Raw genomic sequence first — 23,803 nt, forward strand, 5'->3', positions numbered from 1 at the left:
TCAGAGGGGCTGAGCGGCTTGTGTAGAGTCCCCAGGCTGAGACCGCATCCCTGGATTCCGCTTCTACTTTGTGAGCATTGTTCAAGTGTGTCCTGTGCCAGCCACTGTGCCAGGACATTGTGAACAACACGTGTTCCTGGCATTTCTAATCTAATTGAGGAAATGTAAAGTAAGTCAATAAGCCAGAAAACAAATGTGTTTTTGGAGGGATTTTTTTTTCTTACTCTGTACATATTGTTTTTCAGGGGCCTAGGACATACTGAACTTCCTTCCTTCCTTCCTTCCTTCCTTCCTTCCTTCCTTCCTTCCTTCCTTCCTTCCTTCCTTCCTTCCTTCCTTCCTTCCTTTTCTTCTTCTTCCTCTTCCTCCTCCTCCTCCTCCTCCTCCTTCATTTTTTGGTGTATGTGTATACGTATGTGATCTTGTAGATGGATGAGAACATTCATGTGTGTGTGTTTGGATGTGTGTGTGTGTGTGTGTGCATGGGGGGCAGGAGGGTCTAATGTAGACGATGGCTTCTTCTTATTTCCTGAGGCAGGACCTCTCACTGAATCTGAAATTCACAAACTATCTGCAGCAGAAGGCCTATGAGCTCCAGACCCCTGTGTCCCCACCTCCCCCAGCTCTATGGTTAAAGATGGATGCTTCAGTGCCTGGCCTTTACATGGGTGTTGGGATCCTCAGTACCTGGCCTTCACCTGAGTGCTGGGATCCTCAGTACCTGGCCTTTACATGGGTGTTGGGATCCTCAGTACCTGGCCTTCACCTGAGTGCTGGGATCCTCAGTACCTGGCCTTCACATGGATGCTGGGATCCTCAGTACCTGGCCTTCACCTGAGTGCTGGGATCCTCAGTACCTGGCCTTCACATGGATACTGGGATCGGAACTCAGCTTCTCATGCTTCTGTGTCAGGCCGCTTACCAAGGAGCCCATGTCTCCACCACATATACTGAACTTCTAAACTAACCCCTGGACATGAGATATAAGAGATTCTGAGATTAGTAAATTCACTCCTTAGGTGAAGTCATGGTGAAAGATTTTATTATTTCATAGATAATCTGATGAAACCGAGAGCCCACCTCCACCATACATTCCAAGTACATTTCAATGGAGTGTTTGCAAGTTAGCTTTAGGAAAGGTAGGAGGAACAGAGCCAGGGAGATAGGCAGTGTGCGGGAGGGTAGAAAGAAGAAAGGTCTGCCCTGAGGGGACAAGTCTGTTCCTCTGCTAAGCCTGTGATGAAGCACCAAGGCTTACGGTGTTGAGAAGATGAGCAGAGAAGGCATGGCCATTTTTCTTTGAGACCTGTCAAGACAAAAAGGTCTAGTTTAAACCTGAAGGGATGAGCCATCCGGCAAGTACTTCTCATCCTTGTGTGTGTGACTGTCGACAGCTGGTGTCCTTCTTCATGAACAGCGTCACTCACTGGTAGAGAATACTCTGATGAAATGACACTGTGTATCAGTAGTGAGGTATTGGGGAGCGAGGGTGGGGGGCAGAGTCTCCATAACATGACAGCTCTTAAATTTTAAAAGACCACAGAGACCCCCTTTGAACTTCACTTTTATACTTTATAAGAAAATTCTCCACCTCTTTCCTGTTCATGGAATAACATGAACATATATTATTCCTGGGTGTGGCAAAACCCCCTTATTTTTTCTGCTGCCTATAAGACCGGTCCTGGAGGGTTTCTGAGGTTGTGCACATATTTAGTAGAAGTATTTTGATCTAGGTTGGGTGAGTTAATGTGCTGCGTGTGTATATGGAAATATAACATCTATATGAATTATTATTAAACATTCCTCATTTTCGCAGGTGTGAGTCACATGAAAACTAAATTAGACGGAATTGGTAATATCGAGGGGCCAGCATTTTGATTTTGTGTTTGTTTGTTTTATCTTTTGGCACAGGGTCTTGTCACATAGCCCAGGCTAGCTGCCAACCTGAGATCCTCCTGTTCAGACTCCCAGGGGCTAGGATAACACCTGTGTGTCACCATGCTCAGCCCAAATGTTTCTTATACTGCTTTTACAGATATGCTCTTTTCTTCCTTTTGTATTTTGAATGTCATTCATGATCACATTGATATTTACTTAAGACCTTTCTTTTGGAAGCTGTCTTTTGTTGTTGCTGCTGCTGCTTTGCATTGCTTTGCTTGAGACAGGGTCTTACTGACCTGGAGCATGCCTAGTCTGACCTTGAACTCATAGTTCATAGAGATCCTCTTCCTGTCTCTCCCTCCTGAGACCAAAGGCGTGTGCCCAGCTGAAAGCAGTCTTTTTGTTACTGATATGTTCTTAATAGGATAACAACATTACATGCTAGGCAAGGCATGTTAGTACATGCCTCTAGTCCTAGCTCAAGCGAAGAAGAGGCGGGAGAATGCCTGCAAGGTTGAGACTAGCAAGTTCCAGGCCAGCCAAGGCTATGTATTGAGATCCTGTGTCAGAAAAGCCTAAGTAAATAAGGAGGCCATACTAATTACTACGGCAGTGCTCCTTCAAGTTGCAAAATAAGCAATACCACAAGAGAACATGTATTAGTTCCAAAATCATATTCATCAGTCAGCTTTTAACTCCAGTGTGCAGAATCAAAGATTCTTTAAAGATTGCCTTTCACTAAGAAAATCAACATGATTTTGGTTTGCAGTCATCAAGGAACAAGTTTTCTTATCAGTCGATTGAATGTCTATCTTTTGATCACAGGTTTGTTCTGAGTGTGTGCCTGTGCAAATAGGCAGTTTACAGGAAAAAAAAATCTATAATAATGTGAAGACCAAAAGCATTCAAAGAGACAAAAAGCATTCAAAGACAAGCTTCTCTCGTTCCTTATTTTTGTTCATATTTCAGTAAGCAGGCCCTTATCTGTTCAGTTACAAAAGCCTTGGCATTATCTTAATGGCTTCTCCTATGTGACCACTCAGATTTAATGTCAAGGTCTTTCTACTTTGTCTTCTAAACAGCTCCATGGTCTTTCCCCTCTCCTTCCTCTCATGACTACTTGCCTGACTCATCTGTCAAGCTTGAATTACTATAGAGGGCATAGGGATCCTCCTTTTAAGAAGGCCATACTGGTGCCTCCCATCCCATACAGTAGCAAGGGTCCTCCTCCTCCTCCTTCTTCCTCCTCATCCTCCTCCTCTTCCTCTCCCTCTTCCTCCCCCTTCTCCTTCTTCTTCTTCCTTGGCTGTCCTGGAACTAGCTCTATATAACAGGGTAGCCTCAAACTCAGAGGTCCACCTGCCTTTGCCTCCCCAGTGCTGGAATTAAAGGAGTGTACCACCACACCAGGCAACTGCGGGATTCTTGCAGAAATGCAAATCTCATACTTCTCTAGCTATATAGATATATAGCCTACTCATGATGTCTCTGAAATAGAGTTTGACCCTAAATTATGACCTTTGGTATCTTCCCCTTATTTCCCCCTCCCCAACTATCCAAGTCCATTGGTTTTTCTCATCTCTTTAGATCCAACGCTACACCAATTGAGTCCTGGCACATGATGTTGTTACCTCTCTTCACTTGCTAGCTCATTGTAAAAATTGACTTCCAGAGCCCCTCAGACTAATATATGCCACCTTGACATTTAATTCCATGCTATTTTATGTTTCACATATATATATGTATATATATATGAAACTTAAATGTACATACACACACTCACACACACACACATATATATATGTGTATATATATGTGTGTGTGTATATATATATATATGTATATATATATATAATTTTGTGATTAGTTTCTCAATCTCTTTTCTCTATTCAGTATTTTAACCCAAAGAGATAAAGATCATGTCATTTTTATCCCAATCTTCTGGCAGAATCCTTAACCCATAGTGTACACACAGTAAATATTTAGACATTAGACAGATGAAAATATGTAAGTGGAATACTGGTTTGAATCTCACTCAGATACTGTTGGTGTTGAATTATTTTAATGACTGAGTTAAAAAATAAAATTATGAAAGTTTGAGCACAAATAGACTGTGGTGTTATCAATAGCTTTGTCTACATAGACTGAAGTTGATTTGTTAGTGTATGAATGCATAGAGAATCTTATAGTCAAAAAATATACCCATATGTTCTAAATAAATGGAAAGGATTATTTAAGGGAATGTATAAAAATGCAGACATCTAGAGCAGATCTTTCTTATTGTGTTCTTGCTATGTACCTGTTTCTAAGGTCTCTCATCACTTAACCATCAATGCTTCTCATCATCAAATTTTCAGGTTTTATTCATTAGATGAAGCAACACCAGGAAGTAGACGTGTGTGTGTGTGTGTGTGTGTGTGTGTGTGTGTGTGTGTGTGTGTATTTCCAAAGCATTCACCACTACTTTTTTCTCTTAATTTTTACAAAGTATCTGTCTTACTTTCTTTGCCTGATGCTGTGGTAAAATATTCCAACAAAAGCAACTTAGGGGAGAAAGGTTTCTTCTGGCTCTCAATTCAAGGATATAACTGTCTATTGTAGCAGGGGAGCCAAGGCTGCAAGAGCTTGAAGTAGCTGGTCACGTCCCATCTATAATGAGGAACAGAGAGAGGTGAATATATATGACTTCTCAGATCCCTTTCTCCACTTGCTTGGTCCAGGATACCAGCCAGGAAGCAGCCCCACCCATATAGGCAGATCTTCCCACCTCAATTAAAGCAATTACAATAATCCCCCAGAACCCCATCTCTTAGGGAATTGTTAGTAATTAACACTAACAATTGCGGCATCCATTATTTGGTTATTGCATTTCCAGGTCACCGCAAATTAGCGCACTAAAATGAGAGCTTAGCAGTGAAGGGCAGCTGCAGTCAGCACCAGTGGTAGTGTTGACCCGGTGAGCTCATTTTTGCTTTCTCCTGACACCTGTGACCTTTAATTGCACGAATAACAGACCACATTGGACTGGTGGTAGGATTATAGCACTGCCTACTCGTGTGTGTGTGTGTGTGTGTGTGTGTGTGTGTGTGTGTGTGTGTATGTGTGTGTGTGGTGGTATTGTGTTCACCAAAATATTGTGTACCTTAATAAACTTACCTGGGGTCAGAGAACAGACAAGCCACTAGTTAGTCAGTGATAGCACACGCCTTTAATCCTAGCATTCCAGAGATAGAAATCCCTCTGGATCTCTGTGAGTTCAAGGCCACATTGGAAATAGCCAAGCATGGTGACACACACCTTTAATCCCAGAAAGCCAGCCTTTAATCCCAGGGTGTGGTGGTAGAAAGTAGAAAGATATATAAGGCGTGAGGACCAGAAACTAGAGGCTTTTGGCTGGTTAAGCATTTGGCCTGGTTAAGCTTTCAGGCTATGGAGCAACACAGTTCAGCTGAGATTCATTCTGGATGAGGACTCAGAAGCTTCCAGTCTGAGGAAACAGGACCAGCTGAGGAACTGGTGAGGTGAGATAGCTGTGGCTTATTCTGTCTCTCTGATCTACCAGCATGGACCCCAATAACTGGCCTCGGGTTTGATTTTATTAATAAGAACTTTTAAGATTCCTGCTACGTGTGTGTGTGTGTGTGTGTGTGTGTGTGTGTGTGTGTGTGCGTGTGCGTGTGTGCGCGCGCACGGGGGGGGGGGGGGGTGTGTTCACATGCATGCATGCACACATGTGCTGGGGCTGCAGACTGAACCCAGGGCCTCATGCATGCTTAGTACATTCTCTACTTCTAAGCTCCTCCCCAGTCTCAGTTCCTCTTCTTGATGGCAAGCTCCTGCAGGAATCTTGGATTTTCACACAGCTCCTAGGGTACTGAAGAAATCTGTGTCATAGCTGATTATTCAGAATCAAAACAGAGGGAAACACTCTGAGTCATGAAGAGAAAATTAAATTATTGTTTAATATTCTTTGAGAAGTCTGGAACAATGAATTCCATTACAAGTATTATATTTAGAAACATTTCCATCTAGCCCAAATAACCAAATGGTTTTCTCCTTAGAAAGGTGAATATAAATTTATTATACCCCGACCCCTATGCCTGCTAGATCCACTCATAATCCAGCAAGGAGCACAGAGCTGAAGTTAGTAATTCTACTGATGGGCTGTTACAATCGTTTAAACTCAGCATAACTCCTAGCAAACTGGGAGGAACAGAGGTCTAAGACCCCCCAGTTTACAAGTCAATTCCTGAAGTCATAGGCTAGTTATTTCCTTGGAGTCACAGCTGTAAGATTTGGGACCAAACCGTCTACTCAATTCAGAGTGTTAGCGGTATTGTGAAAAATCACAGGCATTGGCATGGACTCAGGCTTACCCACTCCTTTGGTCATATGTTGAGTCGCAATGGATTCAATCTCTTGAAGTGAGGACAGTCTCTCATCAGGTGATTTGATCACATAGCAGTATGGAAAAAAGTAAGGAGTACTGTAGCCGGGCAGTGGTGGCGCACGCCTTTAATCCCAGCACTCGGGAGGCAGAGGCAGGCGGATCTTTGTGAGTTCGAGGCCAGCCTGGGCTACCAAGTGAGTTCCAGGAAAGGTGCAAAGCTACACAGAGAAACCCTGTCTCGAAAAAACCAAAAAAAAAAAAAAAAAAAAAAAAAAAAGTAAGGAGTACTGTAGTAACTAGCAGTCCCCAAATCCCAGTGATCTGAAACAACCAAACCTTTTTTCTCACTCATTCATGATCATTATGATTTGGCAGATAGCTTTTCTGTGCTATCCTCACCCAAGAACCAGGGAAGAGTGGCTTTGGGCCATGCAGGGTGTTGTTGGTCACCACGGCAACAGGAAAAGGCTGGTGAGAAATTGTATACTTACTCTTAGAAGTTTTTTTTTTTTTTTTCCAAGAAAGGTGACATCTCTCCCACACAATCACTGCCTAAAGCAAGCTGACCCTCTCTGGCCAGTGCCACGGCTATCGTCTAGGAGGCTATCATCAAATGATAGACCTATGGGCTAGAATAGACATGGCTGAAACAAGACAGGATCATCATTATCGCTGACTGGTTAATAATTAATTGGTTACATTTTCCCACAAGGTCTTCGAATATGTTAGTTGAGGTTAGCTGAGATTAAATAACTTATGGGGAGTCAGTTATCTCCACTCTGAGGACCTGGAGGTTGAATTCAGCTTCTCAGGATTGCCAGAAAGCCCCTTTATCTATTAGGCTAACTTATCAGCTCTTCTTTCAATTTAAATTTCTTAATTTTCTTTCTTTTAGGGAGAAAAATACATATAGGTGTATACATATATGTATATGTATACCTATAAATATATCCAATACATATATATCCTATTTATATGTTTATATTTCTCCAGTACAAATACATTTATAAATATGTATGTATATACATACAAATATATCTAATACACATACATATATAGGAGAAAATATAAATACACATTGGATATATATACATATATATATATATATATATAATCTCCCTCAATATATACGTACATGTGTATATATGTTGGAGAAAACATGGCCTTCTGAAATAGGGCTATTGTTTATAATACCATTAAGAGTGCTCAAATTCTTTTTATTTTTTAATTGCCTTACAGGTATTTATTGTGTGTTAAACTCCCTCTCTACTCTGTTGTTCTTAAGCCTTGTCGACGGTGCCTAGCAATGCCTAAAACTTAGATTCTGAGTAACAGGAAGAAAGGAGTGCTATGTGGAAGCACTGTGCTGGGGCCCAGGGAAAGCACAGTGGCTTCTTGGTGCTGGGTCTCCAGAAGTCCTCTGTTTGTTGCGTTTTCTTCTTACTGATTTGTATTTGTGATCAGAATGGTCACTCAGGGGGAGCTAGAGGATGTTACCAGTTTGTGACATCTGCTAGATGGGCATGCGCCTATCGGCTCCCATGTCTAAAGAGTTCCCAGGCTATCCCAACGTCGTCATCTTGAGGCATGTATTTTGGGACAGCATTATTCATTTAAGTTCTTCTCTGTTCTCTTCCTCTTATGTTTCAAGGTTTCCTGGTGATGATTTCTTTTTCGGGCCCTCATTTGACTTAGCTTTGTCTTGTGACTGAAAGTGTGTGTATAGCCACTTGCCGAGTCATGAGATTTCAGTCAGCCATGGGCCACATGCATCACAGTGATCTCATAGCATTACAATGGAATGAAATTTCCTATTACCTAGTGACATTGTAGCCCCATGTCACTGTGTACAAAGCTGGATGATGATGATGATATGTAACTATGTTACTAGTGCATGCATTCATTATGTTGTGCTTTTTGTCATTTCAGAGTGTACCCCATCTACTTGCAGATAAAGCCAGTCTACGGTATGCCGTGTTGACAGTTCCCTCGCACATCTCAGTATAAAGGCTCTTGGTTACGTTAGTTTCCACTATAGATGTTCAATCTCCTGCTGTTGTTCATCAGGTCCCCATGATCAGTAGGGCCACATCTATATGGTATCATATATGTAAACCACATGTGTGATTTTATTTCTCCTCTGTGTATCAGGTGCATACATAGGCTACTCCAGGTATATAGAAGGAGGTGCCATCTGCATTTTGAAAACCATCCTTTGACTCACATCTCCCATTCCTTCTACTTTATGACTCACATTCTCCACCACCATTCCACTTTCTGCAGCACATTCAGCACTTGTAGACTAGATATATGTGCGATTATGCAACATCTTCTTTCTGTGCCATCTCACCTAACACCATGTTCCTCAGGCTCAACCTTATGTTCATGAATGGAAGGCTTTCCTTCTGTATTCTGCTGTGTGTGTGTGTGTGTATGTGTGTGTGTGTGTGTGTGTGTGTGTGTCTGTGTCTGTGTCTGTGTCTGTGTCTGTGTCTGTGTGTGTGAGAGAGTGTGTGCATGATGAGTTTTCTTCATTCTTCACCATTGGTTGTTCAGTGGGTATCTAAGTGGGTTCTATACCTTGGCTGTTGTGGATAACGGTACAGGGAACATGGGAGTAACCTACTGACTTCGTTTCCCTTGGATATATTTTCAAGAGATGCCGCTGGGTTCTATGGTTCTCATACTCCTATTCTAGATTTTCTATGTGTTGTCCTTGGTGGGTATACCAATTTACAATTTTGCCAACAGTGTGCAGGGCTTCTCTTCACTTCACATCCTTCCAGCACTTGTCTTTTTATCTTTTCACGACGGCCACTCTGGCAGCTTGTGGTGTGACATCCCATAGCAGCTTTCAGTGTGGCTTTTGGATGGTGGGAATGACCTGAGTTCTCCATCTGGTACTGTAAGGCTGTTGTTTCTGAACCCGGGTGAATGCTGTCCTGGCTCTTGAGAAGAAAGGATTACTAAGTGTAGGGATTGCCATACTCCAAAACAAGAGATACAGGAAGCATAGGGGGTCACCGACACATCTTTTAAAGTCTGTGTGTCTGGCAAAATAGTGAAGAATTGATTCCTTTGTAGCAAAGACATTTGGATTCATTCAGCCAACTATTTGAAAACTACATGACTGTATTTTTTTTATACTCCTGGTGTCTAAGTAGTTGGTTTGCTTTTTGGAAATTGCTGAACAAGAGTTGCTTCAGCTGTAAAGTATCTAATTTATACAAGGAACTGTCATTTAGTTGGTTGGTTCAAGCTGTAAATTCATTTTACATTTAGGCTGCAGCTTTTAAATTGATTTTGATCTAACAACAAAGTAATTTGACTCTTAGGAGAAAGAGGTACATGAACTGGAAAGGCTACATTCTAAGTGATCTATTTGGGACTTTAAAAAAAATAGATCATGAAGATTAAAATCACATTTAGTTAGATCATAAAAGGAACACTTTTCCAACTGACTTATCTGGATATTTTCTCTATAAAGATACTCCTGGATGTCAGTAGTTACAGTAGGGGCATTCGTGTTACTGAATCAACTTTAGAATGTAAACAGCTGGGCACATCTGGCTTCTGTTCTTCAGACATTCATGTGCAGGTATGTGTATGTGTGAAAATTTTAAATAAAAAAAATAGCTTACCACACTGGGTTTTTTTCTATGCAATCAATGCATTTATTGAACATTTCTTCCTGTCTCCAAATGATTTCCTGTTTGTTGAAATGATCAAAATTAGAAAGAAGAAAACTTTTATATAAGCATTGCTAACAAGTGATACAGTATATTCTTGTTTTGTGCTTGTCAAGTGACAACAAATGATTAAAAAAATAATAATAATACAGTCGGGCTGCAGAGATGGTTCAGCAGGGAAAGGCACTTGCTGCCAAACCTGACTGCAGGAGTTTAATCTCCAGGACCTACATGGTAGAAGGAGTGAACTGATCTCTTGCAAGTCGTCCTCTGAGCTCTGTGCATGTGCCATGGTGTGTGCATGCTCTCTCTCTCTCTCTCTCTCTCTCTCTCTCTCTCTGTGTGTGTGTGTGTGTGTGTGTGTGTTAAATAAATAAATAAATAATCTAAGAAAAAATAAAATCTCTAAGTTGATTGGGTGTGAACATGTCATCAGTGAGTTTGAGGTGATAGCCATCTTTTTTTTTTTTTTAAATATCCTCAGCTTTGGAGATAGACAATCCAAACTATAGCAATAAAGAGATCAGCTCTCAGAAACTGTGCCTCCACATACAAAGATGCATAAGGCACTGAAGAGGTCCCATGGTGCCACCATCGCTTGGTTTTCTACAGTATCATTCTGCAGCCGCACATTGGCCATGTGTGTGCTTGTTTGGGGGGATGTTTTGTAATCTCTCACACGCGGATCTGATACTTTCATAGACACGGAATAAGGGTTAGAAGCTGAACTCATTCTGTCTTCCTTAGCAGCTGTTGCACCTCTTTGAGGGCACGGCACCACGCGCAGCAGTCAGGGATGCTTAGGACTGCTTTCTTTAAATAACCTTTTTACTTCTCTCCTTAAATAGCTGGCTTTTCCTCGCTGAGTTCTAAATTCATAATCATAATGAGTTCCTTCCTTCCCTTCATCTGTTTTCTCTCAATGTTTTCGTTCTCCTGTGCCTCCCTTTCCCTAATTCCGTTCCTGTTAATGTGCTATACTATAAAAGAGAACTCGAACATCTTTTAAGAAGACTGAATCCGGATTTGAAGCCATACTCTTCTACTATATGACTGGGTGACGTTGAGTGAATCATGGAGAGCCTCTGAGCCTTAATGAAATGGGACAGGTTTTCCTTCCTCCTTTCTTGAAGCCTCTGTACAATAATGAATATTGAGTTCCTAAAAAATAATCAGGGATCCTGTCTCATTTCTCATTTCCACTCTTCTTTATAAATTTCATGCTTTCACCAAAGTCTCCAGGTGAATAATTTGAACTTTTTGGATGGTGGACTCCAGTGAGAAAGGAATATCCCAGATACGTCCAGACAACTCTCTTTAAGGTGTCTACCATTTTTAGAAAGTTGCCATGTTGCCATTTAAATAATCCTTACTTTGATCTCAGATGTAGGCCTCAGTTTAGTCAAATTTATTTCACTTATGTCTAAATAAGTCCTAAAAGGACCCTTTCAGGGGCTGAGAGATGGCTCAGAAGTTAAGAGCCCTTACTACTGTTGCAAAGGACCCAATTTGGGTTTCCACCACCCCCACGGCAACTCACGGCCATTCCTAACTCCAGCTCCAGGAGATCTGGCTACTTCAGCCTCCAAGGGCATCAAGCATGGATGCAGAACATATACACATAGGCAAACTCAGACACATAAATAAAAAATGAGTGATCTTGTAAGCAATGGCTAGTCCTCAACTCATTTGAAGGGAAGGAACTCCTTTCCTAATTCACTGAAAAGAGCGGGTAGGGCTGAGTGGGGAGCCATGAAGGAAACTAATGTCCCTATCAAGCAAAACCATGAGAGTTCACCACCGAATCCTGTGTTCTGCTTGGAGATCATTGATAAACAGTTGTGGTTCTGAGGGCTAAGCTCTGACCATTCTTAATTCAGACTAGCCAATTAGGGCTGTGCTCATGGTTCATCTTCTCAGTCCCCCACCCCTCTTGGGAAACTCTTATCTTTCCTCCTGCTTTTCTTCCTCCCTGTTATGAAAACAAAAGCCTTTTCCATCCTCCAAGGCCACTGCCTCCTTCTGGCTCTTCCTGTGCTGCACCATTTCTTCCCTCATTATGCCTGGAACACCCTGGGAGCTTTGCCCTGCAGGATTTCAGAGGAGGTCGGATTCCATTGTGGTACATAGCTGTCGGCAAGTATCCTGAAGTATATGTTCAACGTGAAAGTCAAGTTGTTCTTCAAGAATTAGAAATAGTATTTGTTTTATTTAATTGTGTTATTTTGTTACCTTATGCAGATTTCAGAAGGAAGGGAGTCCTCCTCATTACTCAAAAAAAAGAAAGAAAAAAAAAAACTGAAAAAATAGTCCAGGACTTTCACGTGTGTGTGTGTGTGTGTGTGTGTGTGTGTGTGTGTGTGTGTGTCCATGTCCATGTGTGTGCACATGTGTATGTGTGTATTAAGTTTCCTTTTTGCTAGATATTTTATCACAACAGCGTATAAGTATATTCCAATGCAAGAAACATTGAAGCCAGGTCAATTAGCCCCGTTTCAAGACCAATTCATTTTGAAGGTACAGCCAACTTGGGAATGGTATTGTGAATACAAACCTTAGAGACTTGTGCCAGTGGCTACTGAAACAAAATTTTATATCCCCTTGGCTTGTAGATCTTTGGTATAGAGGGATGTCAATGACTACTTTTCTAGGTTCTTGTGAGGAATTCGTGAGCCTATGCATGAATAAGCCAAAAATTTGATGAATCCGTGACTACAAATAGAACCTGTGGGTTAGTGTGTGACTGCAGCCAATCTGAAAATTTCTTTGAGCATTATAAACTCTGGGCGTCTGTGAGTTGGATGTCCCTGAGGATCGAGAATGTAAAAACTGATAAGCATTTTTTCAAGCAGTATATGCATACCAAAATTCCTCATTATAACATGGCTAGTGTTTGATTTTGGTGGAAAAATCAAGATGCTTAAAACTTGGGTTGAAGTGAATTGAACTTGTAGGGCTGCTTTCTGTTGGAGTAAACACATTGTAATAAACTGTAGAGATTTTTAACCATTCATCCATCCAGGTGAAATTAGGCAGAGAAAGGTTTGGAATAAAAATGTGAGTTCTGGCCATCTTGTCATCTCACTTGGCCATTAGGTCTTCCCAGAGAAGCCTCATTCACAGCAGTGACTCATCCATGGGTCCCCGAAGGAAAAAGCTCTGAAGTACAGCAAGGAAGGAACAAGATGAGGTAGAACAGATTTGCTTTCAACGCATGAGCTTAAATAAGAATTAGACTTGGCTCCATTGCCTCTAATGAGATGAAGATGAATGAGTTGAACAGAGGAGCCCTCTCTGCAGACCCAGATCACACCCCCTCTGAAGGAAGCTGCTTAACACGCTAGGAGAGAGTGGTTCCAAAGCTGAGGATATTCCCCGAAAGAAGCCTGTTTCTATCTGTCACAGCACACTTGGAACTGATGGACTGGCTTGAAGGTGGACATAAAACCGAGGACTGAGTTGGGGAGGCCAACAGAAAACCCATGAATGAGTCAAGTGACAGAGAGCAGAGGAAGTCCATTGGCCTGTTCCAGGGTTGCTTACTCCTTGCTTCATACTGAACAGGCTTAGACTTGGACCCAGTCCCCATTATCATTTTCTTGGTAGCAGAAACCAATTTGTTTCCCCACGACCAGGGACCGAACCCAGGCCTCATTGGCAAGTACTGTATCACTGAGCGATACCAAGCTCCTCTTTCTTACTTTTCTTTCTGAGGCAGGGCCTGAGTTTCCCAGTCTGGCCTTGAACTGTCCCAGCAGGCCTTAAACTTGTGATCCTCCTGTCTTAGTCTCCCTGGTAGCTAGGATTACAGGTCTGTACCATAATGGTCATCCAGGCCAGAAACCAGTCCTTAAGGCATCCTTTGCTCCATTACTCCCACAAATACAGGCATTGCCCAGATGCGTGGAGCTGTGTCTGTACACCTCTCCTTACTTTGTTTGCTTAGTGATTTTAGTCCTTTTGATATTTTCTCTGGTCTTAGATCTCTGCCTCAACCCTGAACTGTATTTGTTCTTCAGTTAGCAGATATACCTGATTCCGCAAGTGGGGGCAAGGTTGATTGGTTTTGCTATTATTGTCCAGGTTTCAGCTTTCTTTTTTCTCCTGATAGAGTTGCAATTCTCAAATGGAAAGAAAGAAAAGCCATCCATGTTCCCTGCAAACATGTTCACAGCACAGTTACATACACCGACACATGTTCACTTAAATGACAGTCCCATGTGTAAACATAAGCACCAGTGACGCCTTATCGCTGCCTCCCACATCATGTCAGCACATATCTATACAACGCTATGTAGTTTTCAGACACAGGATCTTACCCTTCAGATCTGTTCTAACATCTCAGACAATTCGATATGAGTATTTTTTCTTATTAACTTCCATTCCTCCTTTTAGGCGCTGTAGTCGTCCACCATTCAGGAACAGCATGGCGGATTTGACCACTCTTCTGTTCTGGCCCCTTTCTTTGTCTTCAGATGATCATTCCTACAGAACCACAGTGAATGTCCTCACATGTCCTTTTAGATTCATTTACGAGAGTCTTTCTTTTTCACATGTGTTTGTTTTGTTTGTAAGTGTGTTGGCATGGGGTGCACACATGCCACAGTACACATATGAAGGTCACATCAGGGGACAGTTTGCAGTAGTTAGTGTACTCCTTCTACACATGGATCCCAGTGATGGAACTTAAGTTGCCAGGCTTCGAAACAAGTCTCTTTACCCCCGATCCATCTTCCAAGCTCAAGTGTTTCCCTTGAATAATAATTGTTAGCATATATTAGTGGTACAAATTAATGATTTCATCATGGCTTTTTTTTTTCACCCATGCACATCCAGAGTCTAGATTACATCTTCTCTTTCTAACATACTCTTGAACTCTCCTGTCTCTCCTTTTTCTCCTAGTCTCTTCCCTGTTTGCCTCCTTCTGTCACTTCGTTCTTATTTGTTGCTGTTTATTTGTTTCTACATGTGAGGGGAAGCATGAGATTCTTCTTCCTGGTCTGGCTTATTTCCCTTGACGCGATGACCTCCAGTGTCATCGTTTATTTCCTGCAGATGATACCATGCTATTCTTTTTATGGCTGTGTAATACCCCATTGTGTGTATGCACTATTCTTTTTTAATCCATTAATCTGTTGGCAGTCAGTCCTATCTTTCTTAAGGAGATACTATGGGAGTGAAATTGGCAGGGGAATAAAGGGAATGGATATGTCAGCTTGTGCAAGTCATTCTCAAATTAACCTAAAATACCTAACAATTCCTTTTCTCATTACATCTTATTTTAAAAAAAAAGTATTTTTCCTTAAACTTCACCAGCAGTGGACACAACCACTTCTCAATCTCTCTCTCTCTGTCTCTGTCTCTCTGTCTCTCTCTCTCCTTACCATCCTCTCTTTTCCCCTCCCTCCCTTCCTCTTGATCTCTCTTTCACTTCCCCCCACCTCTCTCTCATCAGTAAGTTGTTGTGCTTCTGAAACAGTCTTCGCTTACATCATCTTGCATCATTCTTTTCAATTGTGTTGGACATGGCTATCTTTCTGCCATGGATTAGCTATTTAATGCCCATGTCTGTGTTTCTCTTTGATGGCTACCTCATTAGCAATGAGGCAAGCCTTCCTAAAGTATAACCCCTACACTTGGAGAATGGCAATGAGCACATGTGGTGTTTTCAGTAACGTATTATTAGTGTTATTGCTGTGTGGGGTGTCTCTTGGAAATGATTTACTGCTAAGCTTTTTTGCATTTTTCCATAGTCCTGACATCTTAGCAATTTATCACTCTTCTTGTTCTCTCCTTTTCAGCTAATATACCTGGCAGATGATTCCCAACAACCCCAGGGGGGAAATAGCTGTCTGTAGCAAATGCTTTTAAAAAGAAGAGAAACAGGGCTTAAATGTAGCTCAATTAAGAGAGTGCTTGCTTAGCATGTACAATATCCTAGGTTCCATCTCCAGCAGCTGCATAAATGGACATTTGTAATTCCAGAATTTGAGTGGTAGGGACAGGGTGGGCCAGAAGTTCAGGATCATCCTCAACTACATAGCAAATTTGGAGCCAACCTAGGCTAGCTACATGGCATCCTGTTTCAAGAAAACAAAACAAAGCACACTCCAGAAGAGGTGGAAAGGAAGAGAGACATTTGAGAGGACACTCTGGAGCTGTTACTCTCGCTTTCAAATACCTACTAACGTCATTGATTACCTATGTGTTTTCTCTGCCTGCAACTTTCTCCTCTTCCTAGCCTTCATTCTCCAACCTTCTTTCCTGGCTTCTCTTCTCTCAATGAGCTTCCTCCCTCCTTTCACTTCCTTTTTTTTCTTCTCCAGGGTCAACTCTAGGGCATTCAATTATGTCTTCTGAATTCTACACAGAAAGTCTCTCTCTCTCTCTCTCTCTCTCTCTCTCTCTCTCTCTCTCTCTCTCTGGTGTGTGTGTGTGTGTGTGTGTGTGTGTGTGTGTGTGTGTGTGTGTATGCTCAAGGAGGGTAGAGGTCAATCTCTAGATCTACAAACTGAGTTCCAGGACAGCTACACAGAGAAATGATGTCAAGAAAGAGAGAGGGGGGGGGGGAGGGAGGGAGGGAGGGAGGGAGGGAGAGAGGGAGGGAGGAAGGAAGGAAGGAAGGAAGGAAGGAAGGAAGGAAGGAAGGAAGGAAGGAAGGAAAGGAAGGAAAGGAAGGAAAGGAAGGAAACCTTAAAGATCTTCCACCTGACTTTTTTTTTTATGGGGTTTCCCACTGAACCTGGACCTTGCTGGACAGTCAGATCCCTGCAATCCTCCTGTCTCATATTGAAGCACTGGGATTACAAGTGCTCCCTGCCAAGCCAGAATTTTGTTCATTTGTTTGATTTGTTTTGTTCAGGATCTCAGCCCAGGTCCTCCATGCTTGCGAAACTAACTGGAGCTTCTTTAAAGGTGAAGCAGGGCTGCTCCATCAATGCTCTGGCAAGTCACGGAGCTCCCATCCAACCTGGCACTTGTTTCCCTCCATGCAGGAAGCACTAAGTGAGACTCTTGGAAACTGCAGCTGTAGACTTGAAATTGGGAAGGGGGCGGGGCGAAAACATCAGAACTACTTGTATTTCCAGACAAGCTAAGGAAGTGAACTAAAACATTAGGCAAGTTTAGTGCAGTAGCTTAGTCCCAAATTAACACCAAAAGACTCCTGCATCTAAACAACCACTTGGCGATAGACAGAGTAACAGTAAAGAAAACACACTGTGTCATGGGAAACTAGGAACTAAAAGGCAAAAAAGAAAGAAAGATTGGAAAGAAGGAGAGAAGGAAGGAAAGAAGAAAGAAAAAAGTAATCTGATCATTTGATTATTAAAGTTCATTTGCTACATAAATAATAAAACCAGGCAAGAACTTTGACAAAGAAAAATAAGAATATACTGATTTTTACAAGGGATTTATATCATTCATATATATATATGTATATATATATGTATATATATATGTTATGATACTGAAAATTGTGTCAATTTAATTCTGGCAAAAAATTAATATAACATAATAGCTAATCTTAGTACTGACCCAGGCATGTAGAGTTTGCTATGTAGGACAAAGGCATGAAATTATCATGTAATTTCAAACCAAATGAAGTGTAGTTGATTTCTTGCAAATGAAAGTTACACTCCATTTTGAATCTTTTAAAATTTTTAGATGTATTTTATTTTTTATATGTATGGATGTTTTGCCTATATGTATGCACGTGCACCTTGTGTGTGTGTGCCTGGTACCCTTAGAGGTCAGAAGAAAACATCAGATGTCCTGGAACTGGGTTTACAGATAGTTGTGAGTGATGGATGTGGATGCTAGAAGTTGAACCTGGGTCATCAGCAAGAGTAACCAGTACTCTTAGCCACTGAGCCATCTTCCCATATTTTAATCTTAGACAAAAATAAGTTCTAGATGCATCAAAAAAAGCAAAGCATCCAGCCACAAAATCATTAAACGAAACGCTAGAGAAATTAACACCTGTAACCTTAGACTGAAGTTCTTTCTGGTAATGGCATGTAACCACCAAGAAATAAAATGAGACTGAGTCTTATATTGACAACTAAAACTTTCTGAATGGTAAAGGATATCATTTTAAAAGGCATAGACCTAAGTGACATTTTGCTAAGCATGTCACCAGCAGAGAGCTAGATTCCTCAGTACATAAAGAGTTGCATAAATCCATTCAAAAGTCAAATGAGGAGAGAAACCTCCTCCTTCCTCAGAAAGAGCTTCAGCAATCAGGAGCACCAGGAAGGAAAAGACCACAAAGACTGTCTCTTCACTTGGTACTGTGGGGTTTTGAGCAGGAGTTACCATAGCAACGCCTTAGTTCACTAGGGCCGTTGTAACCAGAATACTGTAGGTGAGGCGACATATACAGCAGAAGCTTGTCTCATGGTTCTGGAAACTGGGAAGTTCAATATGGAGGCACAAGCAGATTCTGTAGCCAGTGAAGGCCTATTGCCCACCCAGTTCATAAATTGTCTCACTAGGTCTTCACACAGCAGAAGGTATGAGTGCATCCTCGGGCGTCTCTTTTATAAGATGCTGTGGTTTGAATATGTCCCCTCAAAGCTCATATGTTGGGAACTTCTCCCCCAGAGGCCAATGTTAATGGCATTTTGAAGTGAGGATTTGAGGAGGTAAATGGGGTTAAATGCAATCTTATTGGGGCCTCTATGAAGAAGTGAAGTAGAGGACTGTGTTAGTCAGTGTTCTATTGCTGTGAAGGGACACCATGACCATGGCAACTCTTATTTTAAAAAAGCATTTAATTGGGGCTTGCTTATAGTTTCAGAGATTTAGTCTATTATCGTCATGGCAGGAAGTGTGGCATCACACAGGCAGACACAGTGCAGGCTAAATAGGCCATTAGGCCTGGCTAGGGCTTCAGAAACCCCAAAGCCCACCCCCAGGGACACACTTCCTCCAAGAAGGCCACACCCTTCCAACAAGGCCATATCTCTTAATCTCTCTCAAGTAGTGTTACTCACTAATGACCAAGCATTCAAATGTTTGAGCCTATGGGGGCAATTTCTATTCAAACCACAAGGACTGAGCTGGCATGGTCTTGCTTTTTTTTTTTTTTTTTTTTTTTTTTTTTTTTTTTTTGTCACATACCTCTGCTAGGCTATGAGGCTTTACCAAATACAGACCCTTGACCTTGAACTTCTCAGCTCTGGAAATGTATGCAACTCATTTTCTGCATAAATTATCTAGACTCTTGACTGGGATAATACTAAACAGGCTTAGACAGAGGAGCAAAAGTTCCAGTTATGATTGGTCCACCCTGATGGCCTAATGTCCTCCTTAAGGTTCTCCCTCCTGAAACTATTGCCTTGGGAGTTGGGGGTTAATATATGAATTTGATAGTCATACAAATATTCGGTCTATAGCAAGTAGCTCACAAATAAAGAGTATAGATGAGGGAAAACTGACTGAGATCCATTATAAAAGATAGAAATTTTTTTTAAAAAAAATCTGTGTTCTCTTCAGCTCATATTGCTGCCAATAAGCCCATGTTAGAAAAAGAGAAAAGATGATGAGAACAGAAATAGCCTTATATATCCCCACTGCATCCCCATTCTTTCCCAGTACGTTTACCATGCCAACATTACCCGTGTGGTGTCTCTGAAAGAGTCATGAAGCATGTCCCTCGGTGCTAAAGGAGTTTGTGTCTCCAAGATCAGAGAATTTTCTTTTCACAAGTATCGAGGAGCCCAGTCTTCTCATTCCTCCACGGGGCCTCCCTTCTTCACACCTTTTCACTCCTTGCTTTCAGAGCAACCCTGGTTGGATTTTACTCATGGGTGGTGAGAGTAACATTCTCCAGCCAAAATTATGCTTTGAAAATGCCGTAGGTTAGAAAAATGTCATGAGAGGCTTAAAGCCTGTGCCTTACAGGATGGCACACCTTTACACTACTGTGGATGGTGAATTCGCTCCGATGAAAGACGGCTTATTTGCGGTGTAGACTACTGCAAACAGGATGGCTGTATGTGTGTTGCTTGTCGATCTGGCATCTTCTCCAAGTTGTGTGATAGGTAAGTGGAGCAACTCATGCTCAAATAATTTCTCTCCAGACTTTATTTCAGGCCTACGCAACTGTCACCAGTGTGTTCTGGAATTCTCAGGCCTAATAGCAATGGAAACTTAATACTTATTAGAGTCTCTCTTAACAAGGTTGCTCCATAAATCATGGTGGCCATGCTGCTGAGGGCAGATACCGTATCTGTTCTGCAGTGACGGGCGAAAAGTGAAGTCTGTGGTTGTTATGGCTTCAGCTCTTCAGCTGGAACACCTTCACTGGCATCCTGCGTGCTGGTCAATTCTTGACGTCCTTAGCAGTGGCTTCCTTTTCAACCGTTCAAGTCACCTTCCTGTCCGGAATGAGTGGAGAGTGTGCCAGTTTTCGTTGAGAGAGTGTCCACATTAGAAGCCCTAAGATGTGGGATGGGATCATATTTCTACTTTGGGGAAAACAGGCCTCTCAGTGTCTTCTGTTCCTGCAGACTATGTCTCCCACTGGGTCCCAGCAGGGTGTTTTCTGAGCTCATTATGGATGTGCTACTTGACCTCCTGGAGATTTCTGTGTTCCAGGGCTTCGTGGTTTTCAGTCCTTGGAGAGCATTTGTTCCATGCCATTGTTACACAGCTCATAATTGGTTCAGGCTTGTGTTTTGTAGTTTGTCAGGCTGGCTGGCTTTGTAGAAGGCATTGCTGACAAAGAATGCCTACAGGTTTTCAAGCACCTTCTCTCTATGCTGCATTGTCTGCGAGCTCAAGATGCACTTGGTCATAATGTGTGACATTTTACATTTAGTGACTTGAATGTCAGTCTGCCAATCCTCTAAACAGCCTGTACTTCTTTTTAGTTCCAATATTCATGTGACTATAGAACTTTATCTTAGACCACATAATAAGAACACCAGCAAAGGTCTCCATAATATGCAAAACTTATTGGCACAGAACTAACATTTTGCAGATTGTCATATTCTATCACCCCACAGCCTCTCTAAGGCTGGTTTTTCATTGTTCTCCAGCTCCTTCTTCATTGTTCTCTGTCTATTTTATACCCTAGTATCCCAAAGGCAACAGACCGGGGCCTGTGGAACTAATCAAATTCCTTATGCATTTGATCCAACTGCAGATACTGGGTGAACAGGCTGGACTCTCCTACCTTGTCATTCCTCAAATTGTATTTTTAAGATAACTCTGTAAATCTGAAGAAACAAAATTAACTAAAAAGAAAAACAAACAATCATATAAACTCATCTCTTCTTTGCAACCAATGGGTGGTTTCTGGAGACAGAAGACCCCAGGCTTCTTGAATCTCTCAGACCACTAATAACCACGCTTGAATAATTAATCAAACTATTTTTACATTTTTACTCATTGTGTGTGTGTTGGGGGAGGGTGCATATATAGTCATCAGAGGGCAATTTGTAGGAGTTGGTTCTCTCCTTCTTCTATGTGGGTTCCAAGGATGCTCATGTTTATCAAGTGATGTAGGAAGAACATGTACCCACTCAGTCTCTTATTCCCACATCCACATGCAAAACCACTGATGTGCCCATGAAAAGAAGACTTCTGTTTTATTCTATTATGTTTTGATCTTAGTCTGATTGAACTGCTACTCACTCATAGGAACTTTCCCTTTCAACTCTAATAAGAATATAGGTTTTGAGAGAGAGAGAGAGAGAGAGAGAGAGAGAGAGAGAGAGAGAGAGAGAGAGAGAGAGAGATTGAAATGTCTCTACTGGGAAGAAAGTCCTAAAACTGTTGTAGCTTGAACAGAAAATATTTCCATCTGTCACATTTGTGGATACCACATGGAGTTTTATGTAATGTGTTTGGTCCTGAAGGCATACATAGATTAATTTTTACTTCCCTTGGGCAGATAGTCTCCCATTCTGGCAATTTTTAAGTCCTAAACAGGGATAAGAATCCAAATATATGAATAGAGCAGGGCCAATTAAATCGAAAATAATAGGCATGTGTCAAGTGAGAAGATGATGAAAATCTTAGGTAAGACCCACGAGGCAGGAAGAATGAGATCCTGTTTGCATAGAAAGCTCTTGCAGATGAGCCAAGTCTCCATTAACTGCCCCTGCCTCTTGGAAGCCTCCCCTGATTCCTCCAGAGGCTGTGTGTGAGCACCCTGCCATGTTGCCATGTCAGAAGACAGTTCGCTTCACTCTAAATATTTACGTTGACTCCTTTTCCACAAGATTTCTTATTCCTTCATGAGGGACTACGTTTTATCAACTTTGTGTCCCTGTTGCTATTCATATTTCAACCATATTTTGGAATCATTGATTGAGTTCCTGTCACTCTGTGAGGCATTCTGCTAGCATGGAAAAGACACAGAAAGACACATAGAAAGGCAAGAAACAACATTGGACCATGGGTCTGAGAACATGCATTCCAACCCGATTCTTACTGCTCATCCGGTGTTTGACCTAGGCAATATTCCTGGTCCTTAGTTTGCTAAAAAGAATATTTGGACTGAAAAACTTGGAAAGTCTCTCGATTCTGCAGGTCTGTTTAATTGCAGCTATCTGAGTCCAATGTGTGTGTGTGTGTGTGTGTGTGTGTGTGTGTGTGTGTGTGTGTGTGTATACCTGTAGAACCACAGGTGCTGTACAGTATCATGGTCTGCTCAGAATGGTAGATCAATGTGGTCATAAAAGAACCCAAATAGGAAGAAACAGGTGTCCAGAAGCATGAGAATACTGAACACTGATGTGGATTAGTGCTGTGAATGCATATTCCAGAACTGTGCTTAGCCTGTGAAGAGAGATGGAGAGAGAGAGAGAGAGACAGACAGACAGACAGAGACAGAAACAAGACTTTAAAAATTATTAGACGAGACCAGAAGAGGATAAGCACAAAGATTATAATGGCTTCTGTGTGGTACAGTGTTGCACATGCTACATAACACAGTAATCCCAATAAAGACAAAATGAGCTTCTACCTGGAAACAGTAGAATGAACCTGGTTCAGAAGAAAGCAAGCCCAAGATAAGACATTAGAAAATATAAGGGTTTGAAGAAGAGTGAGAATCCACCTGTCTCTTTGGTAGGAAAAGTAGCAAATGAGATAGTATTTCAATGAGTAAGTTCTGATGTCTGTGATGAGTGTTGGACACTCGTAAGATGGTAAAGGTGTGGGGGAGACCCATGACTGTCTTGGTGGCAGAATGAGGATGAAGATATAATTTGTAAAGTTTACACTGATAATCTTGATGCCTGTTGCTAATAAAATTGTGGCTGGTTTATGACGACTGGGAATGGAAAAAATAAATGATCCATAGGTAGCCATAACTTTATACTACTTTGTGAATTTTGATTATCACCAGAATAATATAGGCGTACAGTGTTTCCAGGCGGTCTCTTTAGAATGCTTTCACAAGTCAATATCAGGTGTACATTTCTGTGAGCTGCATCAAGGAGCAACTAAACCGAGCAACAGTGCCTACCAGGTAGGAGGCCCCCAGTAGAATAAACAGCACAAGGCTTTGCCCTATGCGCCCTCCAGCTTCCCTGGGTTCCCAGCTTTTGGGAGTTGGATGCAAAATATTTGCAGGTGCATATAAACCGGGAAGAACAACAGAGTTTTGGAATGTACACTCTGGGTCCAAAGGAATCACATATAAAATCTATGCTCAAGTTAAAACGAAATACCCAAGGAAATAAACCTAAGATCAAGAAGGTTTATTTTGCCTCCAAGTTCAAGCGCACAGCCCATCACAGTGGCAGGGGAGGGGGGCAACTGGTCACAACACAGCTTCTATCAGGAAGCAGAGGACCATGAATGCTGCTTCTCAGTTTGCTTCTTC

The 23,803-nt window shown here is 41.7% G+C and overlaps 1 protein-coding gene across 2 annotated transcripts in view; it reads left to right on the forward strand.

Annotated features, from left to right (window-relative positions):
* The window catches only part of Tmem200a (transmembrane protein 200A), an 81,798-nt gene that overhangs the window by 50,161 nt on the left and 7,834 nt on the right, over positions 1-23,803 (forward strand). The window lies entirely within an intron of this gene.

This window comes from Peromyscus maniculatus, chromosome 16, assembly GCF_049852395.1.
Source record: "Peromyscus maniculatus bairdii isolate BWxNUB_F1_BW_parent chromosome 16, HU_Pman_BW_mat_3.1, whole genome shotgun sequence".
Lineage (NCBI taxonomy): Eukaryota > Metazoa > Chordata > Mammalia > Rodentia > Cricetidae > Peromyscus > Peromyscus maniculatus.